We start from the raw sequence: 19710 nt of genomic DNA, 5'->3' as shown, positions 1-19710 counted from the left end.
AATGCTGCTAAAAGGCTTTGGATCTTTTCTCACATCTTGGTCTTTGTAGTAGTATAGTGCATATCAGGGTTATATGACTGTGTAAGATTTTTTCCTTGCCTTGGTTGCTGTATTGACTGACATACAGAATCCAGAGAGTGGAAAGAATGCAGAAGCACACACACCTGCAAGGTACATTCTTGGCTACAACTTTCAACTTTGCATGGTTTTTTTGCACACATGTAATTATTTTTTTGCAAATAAAGTATGGTCAAATTCAGGAAGCAGTTATAGTGCAGTCTCCTGCTTTAGGTGGATAGAAAACTTTTAATATAAATCAATTCTTCTGGGGGCTAACAAAGGAGTTCTGATTTTATGGAAAAATTGAAACAAACTTCATCAGGAAGAAAAATATAAATTTTTCATATTCTGATCAATAAACAGTATTGACAGGGAATAACTTGCATCTTAGGTAAGCACTCCCTCCATCTCCACTGACACTTTCGTCTGTTAAGGCTGGACAAAGGAGGAAAAAGACAAGCTGAACTGGTACTCTTGCCATCTGTTCTACTATTGCAAATTTTCCTTTGAACCCTAATTTCATTACAGCTGTATTATATTTTTGATAAAAGCATTTATCAAGATAATTCAAGAACATTATAAAATGATATCTCAGAATTACCTCTTAAGCAAAGAAGCGTGGTCCCATTGCTCTTTCAGGAAATTGAAGCTCTAGAAATCAAAATGAATTAATGTACCTAGGAAGACAGGGGAACATGGCCCTGACTAAAGGAAGACAAACTGTATTCTGTACTGGTTTGTGTTTGTGAGAATTATTCTTTTTTAAATATTTAGACATATCACTCAGTTACTAGTATATGACCTCCTTACTCTTCAAAACACCAAAATATCGATTCTAGTTAAGATGTATTCCTACAGAAGAAAGCTGTAGATATTAAATACTACAGGACACTAAGCTTTCTTAACCAAGAGCCTACTGCAATTATTGCTTTGAAACATGTACCTGAATATAACAGGATTGCACTAAATCACAGACCATTGGATTTTGTTTTTTTCTGGGAAAAAAAAAATAATCTTAGATATGCTTATCAGCAAACTCAGTCAAAATGCATTAATTTCACAGAACAGTGTAGTTTGGAACCCTACTTCAAGCATCACAAGCAACACCATGTCTAGGATATGCTACGTGCTATTAAACAACTCAAAGTTAACTCATAAGTGTTACTTAAGTACCAGTGCTGTATTTTAGAAGTGAGTGATCCTGTGGCATTGCTAGTAAACTTTCTTGAATTGAGATAGAAAATCAGCATTCAAATAATGCAAACACAAACCCCCTCATTACATAAACTTGAGCTGATTCATTACAAAACATCAGGCACTTTTTGTATGTAAAAAAAAAAAAAGTACATTTCACACACCTGCATTTTCTACTGATTTTGATAATTGACTCTGAAGTCTCTTGGTTCATGCTTGAATAGACTATCTTTGAACAAACACATGCATTGACAAAACAGCTGAATTTAGCTTTCTTAAATTCTTATGAACTTCCCATTAGGGTAAGGGGGAAGAAACAGATGAAAACCCATGCATAATTATATCTACAAAACTCACAGTTTCTGTTCTCTTTTAGTGTATTTAGGCTTATGTACTTTGCTCATCACTTCATTAAGTAAGTGCATATTCACTGAAGGTAATTCAACGCAATTTCTGGTTCACAACAACCCTCCAAAGGGATATCCTCATTTCAGTCACACTCCTGTCTATAAGAAATGCCTCTGAAATCAGTTTCTACACAGGTAATCTCTTATTTAAAAAAAAAAAAAAAAAAAAAAAAAAAAAGGCAGGTTTAATTCCAGTGCCAGTTTTAGGATCTAGTTGGATTGAAATTATTTGGCTCTTGAAGCTCTGAAAACAAAAAATATGCCAAGTTGCTCTTTACTTTGACAAGTGTTTTGCAAACTGCTGCAAGCAGCATTCTAATTTAATTACATGGAATTATTTAATAAGGAATCTGAAGTTAAATTAATCTTTTTTCTTCCCCAGTTAGAATATATATTTGTTATAGACACCTGAGACACAGGAGAGAACAAGATATTCCTCCCCAATCAGTCACTGTCAATTAATTTAGATTTTTAAGATACTATACTTTTTTCTTCACAAGCTTTCCACCTGCCTAGGTAGACACACACAGAATACACCCCTTCTAGCAGTATTTCAAAACTTGTTTTCAACTAATACAGCACTCGAATAATTGCATTATCTACCACACATCATGGTGTTATTTACAGGGAACACATTTGTCTACTTTGCGTCTTCATCTCTCCTTTGTTAACAGTGCTCTGACAGGGAACCACAGCGTTTTTAACAAACACACAAGCCTTTTTCTTCTCTACTAGAATCCCACTTACTAGGAAGCCCAACCACCCACTGCTTTCAACCACCAGAGTACTAAATCATCCCTTATTTTTTTCTTTTATGATACAATATTGTTCACATGGTACTCCATTTCCAGAAGTGCCAGCAGCTACCATCACGTTATTTTTGGATCACTGTCTAGCAGCTAGGACTAACATGTCAGGAGCCCAGCCTACAGATCAGGCTGCTGGTAGCCTTGGTCTCTGATAAAGAGACAGTCTATATTTAACTTGTAACTTCACTTAAAAGCATTATCAACCCCAGCAAACTGCACTCAGTTCTGACAGGACCCTCTACTCCACATGAGGAGTACATACATCCCTCTTGGGTGCACAGCAGTGGTACATGCACCCCAGAGGCAGGTGGACATGCTGAAGCACCCTCTGAAGCCAGGTAAAGCCTGCTCAGATTAGGCTCAGTCAGGGTGTGAATGTGAGGTAAAGTTGTGGTTTTTTTCAGAGAACGACCATCCACATTTGAAATACAACACAGATTAATCTTCCTTCCTTACAAATAGATTAACAGTTAATTAACACTGGAGAGTCAGAGCTGCAACATATCAGGCTGCTATGGCCAGGAAACTCAATTAGCTTTTCTCTCACAGTCTGGGGAGCAAAGAGGCTGTCTGGAAGCTTTTTTGTTGTTGTATTCTGTTGGTTTGGGGTTTTTTGTTTTGTTGCAGTATTTGTTGATGTGGGTGGGGTTGGGGGGGGGTTGATTGTGCTTTTGTTTGGTTCGTTGTTTTTGGGCTATTTTAAACACTTAGAATCAGGGATTTTCTGCAGACCTATACTAAGCAGAAGGTTCTCCATCTGTCCCTATTATGGCACATATTGGCAAATATTCCCAAATTTAGCTAAATCCCAGCTCCCTGTTCCACAACTGCAATTCTTGGTGAGCTTTTCTTTCTTAAAGAAAATTTTCCTTTAAGGAAAGCATTATCAATTTCAGATAGAAGAAAGAATCCTTCTCTCTTCCATCTGTAAGAGGGACTCATGAAAGACAAAACATGACTTTGAATATTATATCTCTGCAGTTCAATTGATATTGTCTTATCTATTTAGGATGCTAGAAGGTATAACATTTTGGAACAAGGAGCATTAGATTCATCTTTCATAATGAAGCTGGGATTTCACAATGTTTATTCAGATGGATGCTTCAAAAACTTCCCCCTCTATTATAATCTACATAACAAATAATTTGCAGAACAATTTCAGGAAGTGAGTCGTTTAAAACTTGGAAGTATTATTCAAATTGCAACAGCTACAGAGATGAAAGATATTGTTAATACTAATTAAGCAGAAGTAATAGTTTTAAAAAGACTAACCACAAAGACACAGTACTTAAATGTAAGCTCTGGAGCTTTTAAAACTACTCTAGAATTGAAGAAGCTTTAAACTGCTCCTGGTGAGTGCTTATATTTTGAATATGAATTAGTTGTTTGACTGCAGTATCATGTGTCTATGCACCATACCTTCTCTTCTTTCCCACAACAGAAGATTGAAATCCTGCCATATCATATCACTACGAACTTTCTAGCAGAATATTTTACATAAGCCTAAATGAGTCATTCGGGGATTTTTTTTTTTTAAGAGCCAATTTCTAAGGAGGGGAAAAAAATCTACTGTAGCTGATTTTTTCCCCAAAGTATCCTGAGGGAGTTGATATTAAGAGTTTAAAGAATGAAACTGACTTTGGTATTCCATTCTCAGTTGCTAATTTATTATCTGGAGGAAGTCACATGAGCCTTGAAAGAAATCTTTATAAAAAGGAATCTGTCTCAGCTGCATGGGGTTTAATTGACTTCTCAGTCTTGCAAGAAGAATACATTAGTATTATCTATGCCTCTGTTTAACTATCAACCAAATGGCAATCATCATGATGAATTAATTTTCTACTATGCCATGCAAATCATGACCTCACACTTCATTTGTGGACTCACTTCTCTGTTTAGAAGGACGCCTGGTAGAAACCCGTAAGACCACAATTCTAGACAAGGTCATTGGAACAGCTCAGCAGGAAGGGATAAGACTGCCTAAGGACCATCACTTTTACCCTTCTGGTTTATATTCAAACAAATATTTTTATTTTCTTCCCCCTCTCCAGGGGTCAGGGGAAGTTTACCAACTTTTACTGTAGGACATTATATCCAATTAGTACTCATTGTTTCCTTTAATTATCTCTAATTAACCAAATTCTCCCTTGACTACTTTCAGAATCTGCATGTGCAGGAACTTACCTCAACAGAAGCAGCCTCAGGTTACATCCACACTACACAGCTCTGATCAAGCCAGCATGCAAATGTTGAACAAGTAGCAAATTTTGGTGCAGCGTTACCAGGCCTCAACCTGTAGCTTTCGCCTTCTCTATTGCTAATTTTACAGCTGAGAAAAAAACCCCAACTCAGAACTCAGCAGTCATCCCAGAGGACAAGGCATCTCCCAACATTAGTCATTATTGCTGTCACCGGCATCACAAAGAGGAGGGAAAAAAAATATGACTGCATTACCATAAATTTAGCAAGTCCAATACGGATTGGGAAGCAGACCAGAAGGTTTCTTCACACAGTAGAAGTTTTCTTCACCCATCTGTTGGGTGCAGGAATCCATGGGGGAAGAACCCCAACCAAACTGCAAGTCCTCTGCAGATTCACACATTTTCCACAGCACACTGGCATTTCAGTCAAAGTAGAGACCAGTGAGACTTTTCCAGAGTTTCAAGATAATGAAGTCATCATTGTTTAAATCCACAACAAGCAGAAATCCTTCTGAGGAGGCAGCTAGCATTCATAGGAAGAATATTTAGCAAGTGCACGTTGCCAATCCTTAGTAATTTCCCTCTAGTGTTCAGCAAAACATTACACTTGAGATGAAAGGGGAAAGATCGCACAAAGCATAATTGAATTAGCTTAATTATTGTGGGTGGAAAAAAAAAAAACCCAACACAAAAGTGCTGTAGAGAAGATTTTGTTTTCCCAGTTGCTAGATTTGTCACGAACATATGTGATTACTGCGATTCTAGATACAATTCTAGGGACATCCTCTCTTTAGGGTAAGGCACACTTGGGACTAAAGAAATAGGTTTAAGTCATAGGTGTAAATGACTTATGCTTCACACTTTAAAGTCAGTCTGCAAGAATGAAGCCAGTTCACGAAGATGGTTCACAGCAAACGCGGGCCATAAAAACCAGAAATATTATTGAACATTAATTTATTAAACAACCTTTATTATGCTAGCCTATTTCCACTAATCTTATGACAGAAACTTGAATTGTCATATTAATCTGTGTGTACACAGTCTGATAAATTCCAAACATTAAAACAGCAAGTGTTCCTTGCCATTACAGAAAATAAGAACAGCAGACTCTTATCTAGCAAAAAGTTAACATCACAATGTCATGAAATCATAGTTAAAAAACAGTTTTATTTCAGTGATTACTTGTTGATATGCCACCTCAATATACAAGTCAGATAATATTCCCTAAAATATGCCTTGCCTTTTCATTAAAACAATACTAGACACTTTTTTCAGCAAGCTTATTTGGGACCACAGCTCCTTCAGAAGTTTTCACTAATTCACATTCTTTACGGCTCCTTCTTGCCTCCATGATTATCTTAAACTTAGGTAGAATATTGTATTTGGTGGAAAGTCTGATACACATTGCAGTTTGCCTTTTTTTTTTCTTTTGCTCCTTGTACAAGGCAGAAATGAAAATTGTTAGGCAGGGAAAACACCCTAAGTAATTAGATAAGAGTGCACTTCCTCTTTAATATGCTGGCTGCAAAAAAGGTAAAAAGAGCTTTTGCAAGCTACAAACAAAATATAAACTGCTTTAGTTCATGTATATTTCTTTACAATTCAATCAGTCTTCTAAACAAGAAAATAAATTAGTTAAACAGTGCATTATCTGTATAATAAACAGATTGATGTTTCAAAATGATGATCCAAACTATGGCTTCAATATGCAAGCCAAAGTGCACTTTAGAAGCAATCCAACAACCACTTCCAAGACTTGATGTAGATAAAACTATTTCTGGTATCTGATTGCATGCTGCAGCATAACTCAATCATATTCTGTTCTTAATACCAATCCCATAGGATAAGGACAGCAAAAAAATGACCTTGAAATTCAGTACAATACTTGCCAGGTTACACAAAGTGGCACATTGCCCATAAAGCTCCAGAAAGAAGAGCTGTATTCAAAGTACTTACAGAGATTAAACAACGGATGGGGCACTGCACACTCATTGGTACCCAGTAAGAGATAGTTTAGCTTTCTCAAGAAAGACATTTATACTTCAAAGTTACCTAATGCCAAGATGGGTCCCCCTTCCCCCCCTCCTCCCCACCACTGTTGATAACCACAAATAAGTCACCACTTCATTGAAGTCAGTGAATTATTCCTACCCTAAAAAGGTGAAAGAAAAAGTGTTGGATTGAGTTCTGCCCATTTAAAACTCATATTGCAGGAGATCCCTTTAATAAAAATAAATTCATTACCTTTAATGTCCTACAGATAATTATAAGATCTGAGCACTTATCCACAGGATAGAATCATCTGCAGTACACAACTGACATACCTGCACTTAACTAGCAAAAATGTTAATTGTTTACAGATGCTGCAGTTCTAAAGCTAGTTTAAGACACCTATAGTGTTTCTTTAGATTGACATTTGAAATATCACAACTTCTCAGCATACAAAAATACTGTTGTCAAGGCAACAGTATACAGAAGGCAGGCAATTAAACACAGATATTTAAAGAGCAAGCTATTAAATTTAGTATTTTAAATAAACCACTGTTTAGATGACCTTTTAACATTGAAATGAAAAAAGAATGTTATGGAGCAGAGGCTAGTGCTTAACAGGAGTTAAGTTTTAAGACATTTTGGTAATGTCTTTAGGAGTGATTTTCATCCCCTTCAATTCAGTTCAGCTGTAAGTGAAGCTGCAAGTGATCAGCACTTCTGAGCATACCAGATCCCATGCTTTCTAAATGCATAAGTAGGGGAAAAAAAAAAATCCACCTAACTACCCAAAAACCAAGTTTTCATCCTGCAGAGTAAGGCATCTGTTATACCAACATGAGATTATATAATGGATGGTTAGGTTCTCATTCTGATTTAAAAAAACAACAACAAAAAAAACCACCCAACAAACAAACAAAATTGAAGCCTGTCAAGTATAATAGAAATAATGGAAATACCCCAAAATAAAAGGAAAAAAAAAAGCTGGAAACTTAATTACAGCATGAGAAACATAAGTAATTTAGTTTATTTGAAGAAAACCAACAAACAAAAAAAGAGACTGATTAGAGTACAATAATTTAAGGCAGAGTACAATAGTTTAAGGCATAGGATGAAGGCCTGAACTCAGGAATTTTTTTTTATTGCAGTGATTAAATTCTTTTACATATCTAACCATGTATTTGAAAATCACCTCTTCATAGACACCTTTACAGGCTGTGATTCTAAACATTGCCAAAAATTTCTAGTTAATTCTGCTTATTAAATCCAGCTTATCTATGTCCTGAAGTGGGGTGAAGATATCAGTGTCCTGAAGTGGGGAGGATATTACTACCACATCACTAGCAGTTTTTGTCCTACAATTGCTTTGCATGCTACAAGTGTCCCACAAAATCAGGGATGAACTGGCAAGACCAGGAACTAGCCTGAAGAATTAATATCAACATTTTAATTTCATTTCATTCAAATTTAGTAGCACTGTTTTCTTTTTTGCTTTAAGTGATATAACAGTCTATCCATTCAACCCCCAAATTTTGTATTGAGAAATATTTATGTATAAATATTTATTTTTACACATGCATGAGATTTATAACCACAGACCCTGTACTTTCCCCTTATACAGTAGCTTCACTCACCCCTAAAATCTTTTTGGACAAGATCCACAGTTCCTCCCACACACTGCACTTCTAGGAATAGAGATACCATGCACATGTCTCCCTTTACAGCAAAGCACTGGTGATTCATCAGAGCCAAGTCTCCACCCTCAGCAGCCATGAAGGCATTTCTTTTATTTTTGAAGGGGATCCAATTCTTTGCAGCTGGAGCAGCAATGCCACACCAGCATGCCACTAAAGCTCAGATAGATTCAGTGGAGATATCACTTATCTGCTTGCCCAGCAGTACCCTGTGAATGCCATTTTAACACTCTAACAAGCAGCAGCACGTGCGTTTGGGCGCAGTGAACGTCCTGTCCCAGCCACCTGGCATGTGAGCATCATGATGCTCAGCAGAGCAGAGCTACGCTGGCAGAGGAGGCTTCCCACATCAACAATCACCTCAGATTCAGGATATAGGCTTTGTTATGCAGATGCAGTTGCAGAGTCACTTGTTTTCTCAGGCATATTTACTAATATTCCCATGGCATCCTTGGGTGCAGGGTGAGTGTGACGTGCTCCAGCCAAACAGGCAGAGCACATCCCCTGCTGTTCCCGCTGCACTGAGGAACTCAGGAAAATCTGTCGGGTCTCTGGATGCTTGAAGGAGAAGGGGAGAAGTAACTACTCAAATTATCCAGTTTGGGGTATGTACTAATACTCATAGTTACCTATGGTTTACTCATCAGTGATGCTGGGGGAGGGCAGAGAAAGGGAACAAGAGAAACAAAGGAGAACCACTTTATGTCTATTTAACTGCCTTTATCACCACTACAGATTGTAGCCTTACGTTTTAAGGGCATTGAAGTACAAAAGGAAAGCAAGTGTATATTCTGGAAACTTGGTTAACACCGTCTAGTGCCAACTCCTAACAATTGTTATTCTGTACATGAAGACCCCAACAGTTGTCTTCTAGTCAGAACTTCAAGTCATGCAACTTAGCAGAAGGCAACGTGGATAGGAAGGATTGAATCCTTACTCTCAAGCCTTAACGCAGGGTAAATCATTCTTCTAAGCAAAGTCATCAAGTTAAAACAGCAGCTTACTCCAGGATCTGCATAATTTTTGCTAAAAGTTCAGAAAAAAATGAGGTCTTAAGTCCTTTTCTAAAGGCTCCATTGTGAACTGAAGAAATTAGAGGGCTTTGTTTTGCTAATCATGACTACAGTTACTAAGCTCTGCAACAGTAATAATGAAATTGAAATCTTCATTAAACTGATGAGAAAGTGTTTGTGGCATACAGACTTTATTTCAGAAAACAACTCACTCTCTGCTTTGAGTTCTATTTACATTCCTTTTTTAAAAAAGTTTTAACACAGCAAACATACAAATGCATTTGAGACTTGATGGGTGATATTTAACCAAAGCCAGCAAAGACATTCTGAGAAATGGAATCCACATGTTCTTCAGAGAAATTAAATCACAAAAATAGGTTTTATTAAGCTCTGCAACATCCTTTTACCTAAGCATGGTCTCCATGTGTTCAAAAAGCATGGCATCGAGTATGATATATCAAAGATCCACACTTAGTATATTGGAATGCTTATTAATGGTTAGGGAAGTGACTGCAACTTGTAATGATCACATTTGCAGTTGTTTTACACTGTCTCTTTGCTCATACTATCTCAACAGCTCTTTGGATCAATCTTATCCCACTAACCTCAAAACCCAGATGGATTTTGGTTTAGCACAGATATTTTAAGAATTGCCAGTGCCCCCACATAGGTCAAAAGGAATATGTTCAGCTTTGGTTTCACACCAGCAAGAAACAGGGTGATCTGTCTGGTTTGGAGAAGGCCCAGTTCTGATGGCAAACATTAAATTGAAGAGCCAGGCAGAAAGTGTCCTTCTATTTAGAGAAGGCTCACAAATGAATGCTATTGTGGCCAGAAGGGACCATAACACAGATGACTGGACTGATGTTTTAAGACAGGGTCTTAAATACTGAATCCAGTAACTTGAATTTGAGTAAAGCACACTTTACAAAGAAGTACCAAATGCTGGACCATCTAGAGATGAAGGATCTATCCCCAGAGGTTAATCATCTTCTCTGTTCAAGAGATCACACGCTTGAAATTAAATTTGTTAGCTTTGGACTTTTCCCTTCTTACTATTTCCTTCCCTAGAAGGTCTTCAGCATCAAGGATTTTCTGACCATGAATATACTCAAATAAAGTTACAAAGTTACTTGTGCAACACCTAATAAAGAAGGTTTAAAAAATTATTGGCTGAGCTCCATAGACATTTGCCTTGGATTTAAGGTTTTGCAGATATTTTCAAACAGATTTCTCATACTAGAATCAGCCATGCCATATACAACAGTCAAGAATAACTTTCCTACACCTATTTCCATATGTCATCACATTACAAGGACATGCTGAACAGAGAGAGCCTCTACAGTGACCACTAAATTATTCTCTCTCTCTGGCAGCACAGCTTACATTGCTCACTCCTAAGCTCTGCATACATGTGAATCTTCTTCAAAGCTCAAGCAACTTGAGCCATTCCATGTGAGTCAAAGTGAAAAATGATGAATTAGTGTCAGAGCTAGTAATTATGCCCATAGAGATACAACAAGGAAAACCCAATTCTATTATAATTCCCCAATGATATCTTTTGTAATACGACTGTTTTGTGTGTTTTAAACACACAATAAAATGTTAGCATTTTATTGCTAGTGCTATTTTTTTTGGTGTTGTAATATACTGCAAGAAATTACTTAATCAATCAAATTGATTAACAGAAAAAATATTTGACAGAGTCTGCTTTCCCATAAATTGCGCTAACAAGATTTAATTTTAAGATTTTATTTTGTCATTACATAAAGTGAATCCTCATAACTTTTTCCAATTATTTTTTTTAGAACTAACAGCAGGGTGCCCAAATTAATGCTATCTGCATCAGCCCATTCACCTTACTCAAATATTCGTGCTCTGAGTTTTGAATACAACCTCAAATCCAGGAGTGTGGAATATTTTGATATGGCAAGTATGGCAACATATTCCACCTTATATTTTTCTAGTTTCATGAGAAGACAAAACCTGCACCTACCAAAGGTCAAACTTTGTATCCAGGAGCTGCCAGAAAGCAACAGATCCCTGAAGCATGAAATTAATATAAACACAGTAAAAAACAAGTGGGACATAATCTCTTATAGAGCTCCTTCAGTACTTGATGCCCGAAGTCTCCAAAGGCTTGCTATCTTCACTTTCAGTCACTAAGATCTTCCTTAATGGGTCACAAAATCTTTTCTGCAAGTCCCAAAGTGCCTCCTGAGAACAATTTAGTCTCCTTACCATTACTATGTGGTTAAGGTGTGCTTATGATTATGCTGTGTCAGCATTTCACTCTTGAGAAGCCCTCCTAAAACTTCCAACCAAAAACTGTTCAAGAAGGGACACACCATTTGTTTGGACATGCAAACTCCAAAAATGCCCTACTGTAGGTAATGGGTTACAAAAAAGCCTCCAGTCTAAAACGAACCTACCATCAGGCTTGTAAACACCATCTCACCAAGTTCTTCTCAGCTTCCTTGTGCCAACAGCTGCCTTAATTTGTTATATATTATTTCTACCCAAATCCATAGTCAGGTTTTAAGCAATGCATTTCAAAGTTAGATAATAACAATGAAAGATAAGCAGGAGTAAGGGATCACTGTGGGGTATACAGCTTAAAAAAAAAAAGAAAAAGGTACACCTGTGATGAACATTACCATGGAAATTGAATTTCCTTATCTCTCCAGGCTTATAAACATCTGGGGCAATTCTATAATTCTTAAACTGATCCTGTTTCTTATTCATCATAGATAATACACCTGGGAATCATGCCCAATTAAGAAGCCCAAATGTTTGTTCCATGTCTACTGCTAACATCTAAATTCTGATACTACTTTATAGCAAGAAACTAGAAAAACATTTTGGAGACATTTGAGATCTCACACTTATTATGATACAATACACCTAACATATTGCCACTGAAGTTGATCTGGAAACAGACTTTCCAAGTGAAACAGGGAGTATAAGGGATAATTAGGCAATGCATAGGTAACGTTCCCTGTCTAGCTTTTCAGAGAGCGTCTGTTCTCAATTATGAATTTTTAAAATGGGAAATCTAACTGAACATTGAAAGTAGCTACTAGCTACAGGGAAAAAGAAATGGGAAGAAAGCACTCTCAGTTCAGAGTTTTAAGCAGGTAACAGTAGAGTTACTAAATGCAACTTTCTGAAAAATCACATGGACCTGAAGATATCATTTTTTCCAGCCTTCAAGTTCTCTCATCTCCAACCAGCAACTGCCCAAATACATCATTATACACTAACAGGACAAGCCTTTAAATGAAGGGTGCTTTTTTCTGTGGTGGACTCATTCTGCATTTTACACCCCCTAAACTGTAAGGGAGCTAAGTATAGAACAGGGAACATGTGCTGCTATAAGAGGTAACACAAGCAGCCTAACCAGGAATGACTATGGAGACAGCTCACCAGACACTTTTTTGCTTTCACATTCTCCTCATGGTGCAGAAGCCTAGTTAAAGGACATGACACAAGACTCAAAAGCAGGTCTTGGGAAAAAAATCTGAACAGCCACCCAGCCCCACCACTTTATACTCCCACGAGGGCAACAGCCATCCTTTTAAATGCCAAATTGAAGGAGAAGCAATTAGTATGAGAAGAAACACAGTAGGCTGGTAACACTAGAAAAAACACTTTGCTACAAGATCTTCAGGAACTGCACCACTGAGACTTCAGCAGGAAAACACCAAATACTGCTGCAAAAGTGTCTTTACGCTACCAGACTAAAGCCAACATTCACAAAATTTATCATAGAAAACCTAAGTTCTACTTCCTACCATCCAAAAACTGTCCAAGTTAAAATTCCCGTAGAAGCCCTAATTATTCCATAGTACGTGACATGTGTTTTGTTGCTGTTTCTTACAAGTACAACACAGATAATTTTTAAAGAGTCATTTAACTGTCTAACGGCACTACTATTTTAAGGCTTGTTGACTGGGCAAGCACATACAGCTTCAAGAAGAGTTAATTTGTAGCTCTACACGCACTGGCACTGCAAATGAGTAAATGTTGAATGGTCTATAAATACCTTTACTAGCATGGGTTTGGTTTCTTTCCAGCACTAAGAGAGAGAAAAAAAAAAAAAAAAAAAGAGCCCAGGCACCTGAAACTTTATCCTCTGGGGGAGCCTTACAGCTGTTCCCATTTACAGCTTTAACGACCTGCCCCGCTACACAAGCGGCACAAATTCAACACAGCCTAAGGTAGGGGACAGCTGGGAGGGGAGGGGAGGGGAGGGGAGGGGGGACCCGCACGGCGACTCTCATTTGTTGGGAGACGGACACCGCCTGTCACGGCGGGATGCGCGATTCGCCCAGCGAGCCACCGAGCCAGCGAGCGGCCGAACCCCTTCTGTGCCGCACGGCGTAAAGGAAAAGCTGAGCTAATAATAACAACAGATAATTTTGAAAAGCACCGAAAAAAAACCCCCAAAACAAACGAACAACGCCAACCAACTCCCGAGCGCTGCATCGCGCTCATCCCGCCCCGCCGGAGGGGACGAGACGGGCGCGGAGCGGTGCCTACCCGAGCGGCTGCGGATCACATCGCGGAACTCATCGGAGGCGGCTTCGACCTCGGCCATGCCCGGGGATTGCGGAGGGAGGACGGGACGGGACGGGCCAGGTGGGGAGCGGCGCCGCCCGCCCTCAAATAGCGCCGGGGCGGCGGCTGCGGCCCCCCCGCCCCGCGCTCGGTCGATGCGAGAGGAGCAATTAGCGAGCGAGTGGCCCCAGGCGGGGCAGGAGGGGCTGAGCCTCCCCACCGCCTGCGCGGAACCCGAGGGGCGGACTGGACGGAGCCACCGAGTCCCTGACAGCGGCAGGGTTTCTAACTTTTTTTGGGGGGTGGGTGATCCTCTCAGCCCGCGCTGCCCCGGGTTCAGGGCAGCCTGGGGTGCCTGTCCCGCGGGGGTGGGAGCCCTTTCTCAGGGAACAAACGACAAAAGCGCTAATTTGTCTTCTTCTCCCTCCTTTGTAGTTCATCCTTGGGATGGTGGAGGTCCTGAATACCTAGTCCAGTGGCACGGCTCTGAAGCCACCCTAGTGATAGCCCATTGGCACTTGCAGTCTTGTGAAATCTTTCATTCGTCTTTCATCCGTCTTCAGGAAACAGGAAAACATTTCCTCTTTGAAAGAAGCAGTTTAGTCCCCTCTCGTGCGAGTCAAGGGACAAAACACGTCCCACTGGCATTGCTCCCTAGCACCCTTCCATTAAATGTCAATTTGGTCGGCTGCTTCCAGCCCACCATTATTCCTCTCCCTTCAATTTTGTCTCCACACCAACTTCTAGGACTTGCCTTTTATGCTCCTTCTCTCATCTCTCCAGGCCCCCAAACAGATTGCATCACCTCATGGGGGAAGAAATCAAGCACGGGAAATAAATGTTCTTCCATGTATTTAAATACCCTCTCCTTATGAAAGAAATCCAAGCTCTTAAAAACTGTTCCTTAAGATATGGACAAGCAGATAATCACCTATTTTTGTTAGTTTATAGAACAACAATGTAGTTGTTTAATACAAACACAAATGCAAATTTAATACAAATTTAGCCTAGCTGCTTTTCAGCTTTAACACCAATTCATAGATAATTCATAAAGAGATACAGAGGGACAGGAAATTAAGGATAAGCTGTAGAAAGGAGGTATGCTTTCACTTGTATTTGTGTAGAAAAAGGACTTGAATCTCTTCACGTGTGCCAGAGTGTATCAGAAGAAACATACTTTTCTGAAGATAACAGAGTTAAGAAGAATAAAACTAGGTAAGAAAACCAGGTCAGAGACAATGAACAATTAGAGGAAAACTATTTACAGGCAGCAAGGCACATGGTGATAGCCAGATCCTGAGGAAAGGGGCTTGTCCCCGTGTGAAGCAGCAGGACACACCCCCCACACAGGAGGTATTTCATGACTGGGTTCTACCCTCTTGTTTGTAAAGAGTCTTATGAGATGAAGTAGGTGGGAAGTTTTCTGCAATCTGATATTTCTAAAAGTACTTTTAAGCTTTGTTTGTGATGATCAGTGTTTATTACTTCAACAGAGTGAGTGGGAAAAGAATAAAGTATTGCCACCCTCAAATAATTAAGAAGCATTACTCAGAAAAGGCATGAAATTGTCCTTGGATTATTCAGGGGAAAGATATCATATTTCTTTGTCCATATTTCCATTTTCAGTTCTTTCTTGTTGCCCCTGGTGCCAACTTTCACAAACTTCCAGTGATGCAATTTTGGCTCCCACTATAGGGGTTCTTGCTAGAAAACCTGTCTGAGATCAAATTGCAGGCTGGGTTACACACTACAGCTAGCGAGGAGAGTCTGTACTTTCTCCTCCAATATCACTATTCTGTTTAGTACCCTGTTATCACCCACTGCCAAGTTTTTCCCAAACTATCAGCTAGATTCTCCCACTCCCACAGCAATCCAGACATTCAGTAATGTGTGTCTGTCTCCCTACATCTTGTTTTCTTGGCCTCTGCCTCTCATTTTTGAGCCGACTTCTTTTTTTGCATTCTGGTGCTTTAGAGAAGATGGTAGTTTGGACATGCTTTCCCTTCCCCCATGACATGCATAGCATTGCAGAATTTAAAATGGGATTCATGCACTCCTCAACAGCTGATCCAGAGCCTCCCATACATTGTTCTGTGTTTAATACCCATATGGGGAGATGGTATAGCTGCTTCCCTCTTCTTATTCCAGCTCATCTTCTGTCTGTTCCTGAGGGCAAAACAGAGGGAAGATAATTTTACCTCATTTTGGCCAAGTTGTGATCACTGTTCTTCCCTAAGAACAGTGTAAAAGGAGGGCAATCAGGACAGAGACAGAAATTTCATGACTGACACTTCTGTCACTCAAGACTGCCTATATCAGAAGGCAAAATCTCATTACTGTGATTTGACAACAGTAAGAACACTATCTTGACTAAATGCTGAATCTGTTCTACTTTGTTTTAGAGACCCAGCAACACTGTATGCAGAACTGCAGTGCCAGAACTCTTAACAGATTTTATTAGCTTTATGAGCTGGCATAGTCCCTGTGTGTGCCATAATTGAGGTTTTGGGGCTAACTAAAAAATCTACATCCCAGTTCTGCAAACACTAGCTGGTACACCTATATACATATATATATCTACAGACATATGTATGTTTGCAGCTCTGCTGTTAATTGAGTTCAAAGAGCCTCCAGCAAGAATTCCCTGCTTTCTGCGGTGTTTTACATGACATTCCTTATCATACTGCTTATGGGTCTTGTTTCCCAAACAAACAGAAATCTTGAGACAGATCAGGTCCCCAGGAAGCTAATCTTATCACAAAACTTTCTTAAGTATTTAAACTTCTGAAATGTTAATCAAGGTAAAACACTAGAGCGACATATAATACATTCTTTTGATAAAGTTATTCCGTAATGCTAATAACAGAAAAAAGAATATTTTATGCGTCTTTTTCCCAGAAAAATTATTCTGTTCATGAAGAGGCTTTTCTACTGAGGCTCCTAAATGTCACAGTAAATGTCTTTGCCAAAAAACAGCCAAATAGTGAGGAGATTGGTTTGTGACACTGTCTAATCACATGGAATAACAGAATCTAATGGTCTAAAGTTCTCCCTAATTTCAGCAACAGTACATGTGTGTTGTAGGCTCAGAAGCAGAGGAGGGCTCTTGGAAGATCACAGTGATGCTTGTAGCACTGCAAAACCTACATTGAACATACTCCGTGAATTCTGAAACATGTCACTTTTTTGAACCTTAATTGAAACTACCATTTCCAAAACTTAGGAACATAGTGTGTGCTCAAAAGAAAAAACAAACCAAAACAAAAACCAGCAACAGAAGTGATCAGCTGGTTTTGACAGTGAATGTTGGACATGTGACTTTTAAAGTCTTGCTCTTTGGGATACATGTGTGTGTGCATGTACTTACATGTATGTGTATATATGTGTATGTACCTGTTTATGTGGTATGTACATGGTCTGCTACCTAAGGACAAAGAGGGTATGTTCTGGATCGATGACCCTATACTTGAACTGGCAACTCTTGCTAGCCAATTCTTGTTCCAGAAAGCAAGTTTCACTTAGTTTATACTCACCTGTGGAAAAGCATATACTGTGATTTTAACGTATGCTATTAGGACTATTTTCTTAGTTCTTTGTCAAAATCTGAGGCTGGTTAATTCAAAGGCTAGGGAGGCCTTCAATTAAATCTCACCTTTTAGGATGAGCAATATATTTTAATGGGATATATGATAATTCTTAAAAGCACATTTCAACAAATTATTTGCTTAATAATAGGCTCTCAAATATGCTCGGACTCTGAGATTGGAAGTTCTGGGGGTCCAAAAATTTAGGAGAAAATTTAACATTCTCGATCAAGTTTTTTTTCTAAAAATCCTACAAAACCATGCATGCCTTTTTCAGTGGTTCATGTTACGTTCTGTCTTTTCCAGGCTATTTGTGATGCTTCAGAACTATTTCTGCAGCTTGATTAAGCTAGATAAGGAAGCTGTTGGTAAAAGTCAAACTATTAAAAAACTTTCTCCCCTGAAAGAAAGTTATTTATTCTAACCACAGTGCATGACCAATCCTGTATTAAAACCAGTTTTTCGTCTATGTAGGATTTTGATACTCACATTATTTTTAACTATTTTATAAATAAAAATGAATAAACACTGAGAAAAGTACATAAAATCTTTTTGGGGGGGGATGACTTGTGCTTTAAAATGATTGCTTTGAAGCAAAAAGGAAGTATGGCTGTGCTACAGACTTCATTTGCCCTGACTAATTTATGGCAACTCCCTCAACTAACAAGAATCACATGGTGTAAATGGAAAATGAGACTCTACTGGTATTGAAAATAAAGAGGTAATTTATTTCCATCTTTCAGAACTGCTATTCAAAACTGCATATAGGCTTTTGTCACAGTTGATTAAAAAGCTTGGGGTTCATCTTAGAATTAGTTATAATCTACTCAAGCAAAACTGAAAGTCAGCACTCTAAATATACTGAAAAACCTGAAAGCTTAAATGCTGATAAGTACTTACCAAATTGGTGACCTGCTTACCTCCTGGGAACACAAATACTGGTGGACGGCACAAAATCTTGTCATGGGCTTCCTCATGGAAATGCACTTGTGATGGATAATGTTATGCCTTTTTTCAGCATTTTTTGCTGCTACAGTGTTTGTAAAATTGAAGATTTATTAGAAAGCTTTGCATACAAAGCGGTGCTGTGAAATGTTCACTTTAGATTTGATTTTAAGCATACTTAATTCTGGAGAAAAATATGTGTTGAATCTTTAATAGAAAGGTCTTTAAGTAACTGAAACTAAATAAAAATAAATGTCAAAAGGAATTATTTATTGCACAATGATGTATCCTGTATTAAAGTCCTTCTACTAAAAAGTTACAAAATAACCTCTCAGTTTCAACACTCATAACCATATTTACAAAGGCAATCAGCATTGCCTCATGCATAGACTTAAGCACTCTGTGAAGCAATGCCTAATTACATTTTCATAGCAATCATTAGGCATCTTTTGGCTTATACTGTCATGTGCAGTAACTGCTTAAATGTTTTGGTCCATATCCTCAAAGATATTTCGACATCTAGTTCTCATTTCTAATTTATAAAAATTAAGGACCATTAGGGACCTTTTTCCAAAGCCAGCATATTTGAAATTTTGTCTTTTGGAAACCCTGTTAGAAACTTTTGTGGATAAAACCAGATTGTCACAATAATCTGAATCCAACACTGCTGTGCCTACAACTTGGACTTCAATGAAATAATCTATTTAATATTTTTTAAGTATTCTTAACCAAATCTTTATGGTATTTTTATTAGTATTAATCCGTTAAAAAAAATCTAGTATAAATATACATACACTGGGACAAAACTACCCGTTATATCTGAGGAACATTCAATCCATGCATGAAGTGGCTTAGTTCCAGAGAGACCCCATCATTACCCAAAATAACGTCTCCAAACAAAAAGCAAGTGTTCTTCTCCCATGTTCTATTCTTCTCAACAGCATTGTAGCAGTTGGTTAAAACAGCAAACAGTGCTTCTTCCCTTCCCTTCCCAAACCTTCCCAAACCTTCCCTTCCCAAACCTTCCCTTCCCAAACCTTCCCTTCCCAAACCTTCCCTTCCCAAACCTTCCCTTCCCAAACCTTCTCTTCCCTTCCCTTCCCAAACCTTCCTAAACCTTCCCTTCCCAAACCTTCCCTTCCCAAACCTTCCCTTCCCAAACCTTCCCAAACCTTCCCTTCCCAAACCTTCCCAAACCTTCCCTTCCCAAACCTTCCCTTCCCAAACCTTCCCTTCCCAAACCTTCCCTTCCCA

The sequence above is a fragment of the Chiroxiphia lanceolata genome, chromosome 2 (genome assembly GCF_009829145.1).
Source record: "Chiroxiphia lanceolata isolate bChiLan1 chromosome 2, bChiLan1.pri, whole genome shotgun sequence".
NCBI classification, from domain to species: Eukaryota; Metazoa; Chordata; class Aves; order Passeriformes; family Pipridae; genus Chiroxiphia; species Chiroxiphia lanceolata.
Note: the sequence above shows the minus strand (reverse complement) of the source record.